The following is an 8,363-nucleotide window of genomic DNA, read 5'->3' as shown; positions in this document are numbered from 1 at the left end:
AATTTCAGGCCGTCTAGACAGACACAATTCCCTTACTATCAACTATGGAACAGTTTGCCTGAGGAGATTGAACTTGTATCCAGTAATATCTTTTTTTTTTTTTAAATTGCCTCGTAATACAAACTTTTTAAATGTGGCTTTGTGTTTATTTTGTTTTATTTTATTTCAATATTAGTTCATTTTCTATATGACACTTTGCAGTTTTTATCTCTACCATGTGCTTTACTGTTGCTGCATTTATGCTTTTTACTGCACTGTGAAACAGGTGCAACGTGAATAAAAGATTGTGGATCCAAGGACATTTATTCATGTATGAAATGTAAGGGGTGACTGTGTAAGTGTGAGATTATGAACATAAGGCAACTTTGCCCATTTGCGTCTAATTCCATCTACCATACTTCTGAGTGTGACGGCGCTGCAGTGTACAAAGAAATGACATCCACGATTGACTAATGAATACACCATTGCATGCATATGTCTCCGCTCCTAGACTCCCTTCCAACAGCGCTCTTTGTTATTCATTGCGGGGGTAAAGACAATAATGCAAATGAATATCGAATATGCATACATCTCTGAAGAAATAGAGGAAATAAATACAGCAAGATGAGTTTTCCATGTCAAAGCTTGAGGATAGCACTGATTAAAATGTGTGCAATTCCCAGTGGGGTATATTGCAATTATTTGTTTGTAAGGATAAGTCATAAACTTCAAAAATGAAAATCCGCCTTAATGAAGAAAAATTGCTACAACGGGGGGAGAGGCAAGATTAGAGGCAGATTTTTCCACCTTAATTGCACAATTCATAAGAAATGGTTTACACACATTTTAGGTTTTCTCTTGAGAAATCATGTTCATTAAAGAAAAATAATAATAATAGTAATACTCTTAAGCAGAGCCTTATTCTTCACTTATTAGTTCAACAGTAAGGCTTGAAAACAAAGCTTGTGTTAAGTTGAGACATGTATGTCTCCTTCAAAATTGAAGAAGTTACGCCTTTGGAGTTTTTTTGCTTACTTCTCACAAACCAATCCAAATCCAAGACTCTGAAATATGCAATCCTATCTAAATTACACCTTCCAGTGCCAAGAAATATCTACCTTGGAAAAGTGTGTGCACATCAATGAATATGCTCTCTTCCCTCCATGTTTTTTTTTTTTTGAGAGTTTTTTTCGCTTTTTTTTTTTTTTTTCCTGGAGCACAGATGTGCTTTTTTGGCAGCGGCACCCTTCACTGCATCTGCCTGTACCTCAGTGCTCAAGGATTAACTGGGACAACTGAGAATAATTAACCATGCAAAAACCCACCCTGACTCTTCATCCACCTGTCTAACAGGATAGATAAATAAATTGATGACCCTGGCTCGCATTAATATTCAAGCCTTTTCCACGAGGCAACTGTAAACACTCTCTCCTCTGTTTTCAAAGGCTTTTCCTCTTGTCTGAGGAGCGGCATGCCAGTGATGCCACTCCTCTACTTTCACTGTCTATACTCAATGTGTAGGTGGAAAACTTCAATGGGGGACCTGTGTGCCTGGAAATGGTAAGTGTTACAACCCTCCTCTCTCTCCCTCAAACCCCCCACCCCCCCCCCACCACCACCACCACCACTACACTCCTTTTTTCCTTTTTCTCGCCTTCTCCAAACATAAGCTCGGAGATGAAACGGGTGAAGTGCTGACGGAAGGCCTAATTTTGCAGAGTGACAAGAAATCCTGGCTCACTCGTACTCTTCCCGTTTCCATCGATCAGTGTCGAATGAAGCCTTGCAAAAATTCAACCGCCGCATACAAATGATTGGTTACGGCCTGTTGTGATGGAAAGATCTACTTGATTCGTAAGTCGGAGAGAAGAACCACAAAGGAATCTATTGGCGCTCTGAAGTTTTGAAAGTTGCTTTTGAACTTTATCTTGCATGTGTAATCAATGGATGGACTCAGGCACTCAAGTGCTACACTTTTGTTTTATAGGGTTGGGGCGAGAAAGCACACATTGATTGGCTGAGCGTGAGAGTTCAGACGGTGCATTTCTGCCACATGAAGGCGATGCCGTTAAGAGGATTACGTGGTAAAGATTTCACCATTTTTTTTTTTTTGGTGCAAATGAGGTCACTGAAAACTTTGTGGCAGCCAACGTCACATACAGTACGGCGGAGTAATAGGATCATGTTAAAGGTATTACATTATTTAAGTTCACCTCCTCAGCCATTTATATATGTGTTAAAATAAAAGTACAAGGCAGTTGTCAGGAGGCAGGGGGGCGAGAGAGCTTTTTTCCGCTAACCAAAAGGTCACACAATCGATCTGCGCAAAGTGAGTGTCCATCCATGACAAAGTGTCTTTGAGTAAGACACCTAGCTGCTGTAGAAGGCTTCCATAAAATGACTCACACTTTGTATCAAAAAGTAGAAATCCATGTATTTATTACTAAACATTTCATACAGATTTCCCCCCTCCTTTGTTAGCATTCTAGTCACATATAACCCCATTAATTAATAGTTATTGTTTTCTGACTAAATAATGAAGTCGAGGAGAATACAATGTGCAGAAAATGCCACCTAAGGGCCTCAGGGAAGGCAGAGCATTAGGTGCTGGTGAGACGGCTCGCCTTATAACGCCATTTTCAAATGACAGAATAATATGTTATGGATCATTTGACTCCTCTCTCATCCTCTCCCTCTCCCTCTCCCACTCCCTCTCCCTCTCGCATTTCTCTGAGACGAAGGCGTGTGTTGCTAGCAGGGTGAACAACGGTGCCTCCTCCTCTAATGTAGCATCTGGCAACAGTGAAATATCAGAGTGTGGGATGCGGACGGGAGAAAGGGGCAGATGTCTAGGGAACAGGGTAGACGGAAGCCTACAGCTAATAAAAAATGGCTGTCCGTGGGGTATATGCCATTCAGACCTTCCCCTCTCTCCCTAAAGCTGGGAGGGGGGGCTTTAAAGAATCATCTTCCTTTTGCTGTGGCTGGGAGCTAAAGAAGTGGTATTACAGAAGCTCAAGAGGCTCTGTCACAAAAATCATTGCACGTGTTTGTGCTGCGAGCATTGAGAGGGGAAAAAAAGGAGTAATGTGAGACTCGGCTAGCTGCTGTTTACCCTGACATTTGCCTGAGGTATTGCTACACTGACCTTTCCCATCTCACTTTTAATTAGTATTTGTGCTAAGATGAAAATAGTAGCGGATTTACAGTTGAATAAAATGAGAAATAAAGCAGACGTTTGATGTTCTTACACTTCATTTATCCTCTCTCTGTTGTAACATTTGTTTTTGACAGGCTTGTGACTGTCTGACTACACATTTGAGGCACCAAAAAAAAAAGGGAGCTTGGCATAAAAAATTCAGACAGTGGGAGGAAAAAAAAAGAGAAAAAGTGAGAGGCAGAACTGATAGTAGTAGGATGGGAGAAAATAAAAAGAGAAATTTGCATTAGTAATGCATGCAATGATTAATATCAAGAGGAAAAAAGAAAATATAGTGTGACATGAATGACACCCTTGCACATGTCTGGAATCTACTGTACTGTAGATCCCCAGGGCCATGATTACTCATCTCCTTTCTGCATTAGAACTACGTCTGTAAGCTTCGATAAATAATATACAAGCTTGGCATCTTTTGCTCAAGATACCAGGCTAGCACATAATTGACACAAACACATTTTTTCCCCCCTTCCCTCTTGCCTCCCTCTCCTTTATCCCCACTTATTTGCTCACTGGCATTTCATCAAAATCACAGTAAATACATGAAACACTCAAACTAATTAATGATTATGGAAGACTGTGGGGTAATGAAAAGTATATAGATGGTGTAGGAGTGCTAAAACCCATTTAATTTCATTTAGAGACAGGAATTAATTAGGGGAAGGAAACACAGCCAAAAAGGAGCAGATTTATAAAAAGCAGGGAGTTCAGCCAGTCATCCTTCACTCATTAGGGTGTGACAGTTTCTGGCATGTACAGGAAGTCATCCAAAGGCAGGGCGACACATGCATTTTTCAGAAGGGCTGTTTACAAGTGACCTTTGTGACATGCAATTCTTCATATCCCAAAATTGGCTTGCCAACAATAAAATGTAACTTTTTATGAATTGTACAATTTAGGATGCAGTAATAAGGTCAAACTGAAATAAGTTATATCTTGGCAAAAAGAAAATATATGTACAGCATCTTCTGTATTGGTTTTGACATAGTTACTGTTTGGTTTCTATAGTGATAGCACTCTTATTAGTATTTTCCAGTTTTTATAAATGTGTTTTTGCAACTGGTGTTTGTAATGATTATCGATTGGTGAAATTTCAGCGTGAGTAGGGACCAGAAATGTACAGACTGGACAGGATATAGGACCACTCAGCAAGTAAAAAGTAACATAGTGGTAGCTTTTCAAATTGGAAACTAGCCTTGTGTGCTATAGCTTCTATTTTCTGAGTGAAATATGGGTCCCTCCAAATGTTGAATGTTTTAAACACAGTTTTAATCAGAGTATTTTCAGAGCAGGAGAGGGCTAACATTTTAATTAACTTAAAGTGCATTTCAAGGGAGGCATGCACAAGGTTAATACACATATTAATAGAGTATATTGGACCCCTTCAAGACTTTCTAAAGCCAAGATTAAAGATGATCCTACTCTCTGGAGGTATATAGAGGATGGTACATTATCCAGGAGATCCTATTCCGCTCATGATCATTGATTGTAGGAGATCTCACCACTCTGATAGATAAAATTATCCGCTTTTTGATTAGATTCAGATGAACATTATGCTCAGCAGGAGATTGCTGATCCATTGCTTTCAGATTGGCAAATATTGATTAGCTTACTAAAGAGGCTGCATATGAAAATGTATTCTTTCCCTTCATGGGTAGATTAGACAACTACCAGATACAATAGGGAGCTTTTCTAAATGATGTTATGAATCATAAGAATATATTGATATTTGATTTTTAAAATGTATTTGTTTGCTGATCAAACACTTTTTTGTGGGTTGTATGTTGAAAATTCAGAAAATGTAAACCACAAACAAAACAAAAAAAGTTTAAATCATTAATGGTTGATAGATTATCTTATTGGGATTGGTCAAAAATGGGAAAACAATACTTTGTATGAACATTTGCAGCATATACTATATTAGAATGACATGCTCCCATCAGTAGACCACCAGTGTGTCTCCAGGCAACACTTGATGTCAGTCAATGGCTGCCATGGGAAACACCCACCTTATATTTATAACATATAAAAAATACATAAACAATAGACTTGGAAAAAAAAAAAAGATACAGCCACCTCAAATTAAATATTCAGAAACAATGAAGTCTCTGTGTGTATGTGGCCATAAAGTTTCAAGAAGTCTCATTTTGCAGTTTTACGTTTTTTGGACATTGGACACTGCAAACTCTGCAGAATCCCCATTAGTGGTAGTTTTCGGAGGCTGCTATGTTCCGGATATGTACCACTTAGAGTTGACAAGTGTAGGGTTACTTTGAGAGACTTTGAAATTTCTCAGCACTTTGAGACAAGCGCTGACAACACTTTTTCATGGGAGTAGTGAAAGTGACACCATTCTTGAGAAGGGAGGGCGGTGAGAGAGGAGAGAAAAAAACAGAAAGAGGGGTGGAGGTGGAGAGAGAGAGAGGGAGAGGCAGAGAGAGTGAGAGAGAGAGAGAGAACAGATTTGGGAGGAAACTTTGCTTTTGCATTTCATCTCTTGAGAGCGCTGACTTCAGCACAGATTAGGCAATGTGTTTGTTCTCACCGCTCTGTTCTCCTGTTCGGAGGAGGATACGAGAGAAACTGTACTTCATGCGCTGTCAAGGTCAGCAAATGCCTTCAGATAATGATATTCCATTGTAATTTTACCTGTGTGTTGAAGCCAGCCGTCAGCGTGAATAGATGAAGACCCAAAGCGCACTGTGGATGCTACTGGAACAAACAGTCTGTGTAGGTTTTGAGGTGTTAATGTTTTCAGTTACGTGTGCTAAAATCCACCTCTGTGTCAGTTTCTGCATATAAATTTGCTTACAAACACATTGCGCTTGAGGGTACACACCAATTTAAAGCAGAGTGTTGATTTTGCTTATTTCCAGTGGTAACTTTTCCTTTAAGATAATGACAAAATGCCTTGAGAGTCTCCCCTGCCATTTGTTAAATGAGCCTAAGGAAGGCAAGCCAAGGCAAGGAAATCCCTTTTGAGTGAAAGATACAGGCAGTTGAATCATTGCCATGATAACTTTCCTCTGGTTCACAATGTGCTGGCTACTGGAGCTCGTGTCTCTATAATGAACCTCATGGGCTTTGCAGAAGACACTGAGCTGCCTGAGCTGTGTGCGGTAGCCCTTTCCCATAGCCTCTGGCAACCTAGCCTGCTAATGATGCTGTACTGGTTCAAAGTGTTCCACTGAGCACACTCCTGTGTGAGCAGGATAATGCACTGCTGTGTGTGTATATGTGTGTGTATGTGTGTGAGTGTGCATGTATCGGTGGGCTCCCATTGCATACGGTGAGAAGCCTCACAGAAGTATCATGTTTTAAAACACACTGTGGATTAGGTTCTAATTAATATAATTTTGCTTTGAAGGATCAAAATAGCTGACTGGCATTTGAAGGAGGAGCTGACCATGGTACAAATAAGAAAGTCCAGATGCTGCACTGTCCCATGGTACCAAGTTATGAAGCAGTATCAACTGTTGCTGTAGTTATTACAGCCTGGAATAATTACTGACCTACCAATAGGTATGATCCCTTCTACTAAACTGTGACTCTATGCTCAGAAAATCATATATTGGCAAGCAGTAAAATGTTTTGTTAGCATTTTTCCTTAACTGTTACCCATTTTTACCTTACAAGCTCAAGAAACTCAATGCAGTTTGATTTATTTATTTATTTCAGCATTTTTGTACACATTAATCAGCCACTGCAGTTGAGATTGCTACAACCTTCCTTATAGAATAAATAGGAAATGCAAAACATATGCATACCAATGTGGATCCTTCACAAAAGAGAAAGTAGTAATAAAATAAAATAAACTCACAGGTTAAAGTTTCACATTTATACATGAATAAAAGTACAGTAAGTAATTATGATTAGCGTTATCAACTTTGTGTATCAAGATTAAAGGTTGAGTAGGGTATTCTATTTTATTAGCCTATAATGTTTCGTATTCAATATCATAATCTGAAAAATAACTAGAGCTGTAAAATAAATGTAGAAAAAATGTGAATAGGGCGTTGAAAAGGAATACAAAAGCACTTTCAATTTCACTTGAAAGTAAATAGTGTTTATAGTTGCTTTTCTGTGAATAGCAACAAGGAATAACTATAATCAATAGAGTACATTGATGGTTGAATTAATTATTTCATTTTGTAACAGAACAGGTAATACAGCTGACCATGAGTAGAGGAACATTTCAGGGATATTAATGATACATTTCCAAAACAAAAATTGAGTTGTAGGCAGATAACAATCATGAAAAATACAAACGGACACACAAAGGACAGATTGTGCAGGTTTAACAATAGTTTCATCAAGGCTGTGTGAAGTCCATTCTTACTTTTAATACTGACAGTAACTGTTGTCTTTGGTCAGTTTGATATTGGCAAATACTTTGACGGTGGCACAATGGCTTTGATTAAGTAAGATTTCTTTGCCCAATTCAAAGCCAAACAAAAACCCTACAGTTGTGTGTACCTGAGCATTTAAACAGAAAGCTTTGTTATATGATTGGATGTGTGAGTCAAGGACACAAACAATGCTGCTTTGTCCCACCCTGGACTAAGAAGACTTCATTTGTCACTAACCCACATACCATGCAAGGAGAAGCATAGTCTGATTTGCTAAAACAAAGCATTTAATTTTATTTTTTTATGTGTGTGTTCATTCAGTTTAATTACTTGTGGTTAGCTCTAGACTAATATACAGTAACATCAGCAGTTAAATTAGACAAAACAATATCTTCAGATGTACAACAATCAGATGTCATCAGGAAGACAGAGTAGGCGAAACTATTAATTACAAATGAAATGTTCACAGCAGGTTTAAGCCCTGGCTTTTGACTTGCAGGGAGCATTTTTACATATGACCACCTTGTGTTCTATACATTTGACCATGTTTAACACAGACAAGTATAAAAATAACAGAAAATGACAAAAAACATATGTCCCCTTTTGGTTTATGTCCCTGTTTGGTCCTTATATCTTTATATGATTTTCCAAGATTAGCTCTTACATCTCTATCATCTAATCCTAATCCTAATTATTATTGTTGTTTACAGTATACTGTATAATGATGATGCAGCTATGATTGGTCCTCAGTCACCTGCACTCACACAGTTGGTATCTAACCTTTTTATCTGGTGTGAAAAAGACAGTGCTGGACCAGT

The sequence above is a fragment of the Scomber japonicus genome, chromosome 22 (assembly GCF_027409825.1).
Source record: "Scomber japonicus isolate fScoJap1 chromosome 22, fScoJap1.pri, whole genome shotgun sequence".
NCBI lineage: Eukaryota > Metazoa > Chordata > Actinopteri > Scombriformes > Scombridae > Scomber > Scomber japonicus.
The sequence above is the reverse complement of the archived record's forward strand: the minus strand, read 5'-3'. Positions refer to the sequence as shown.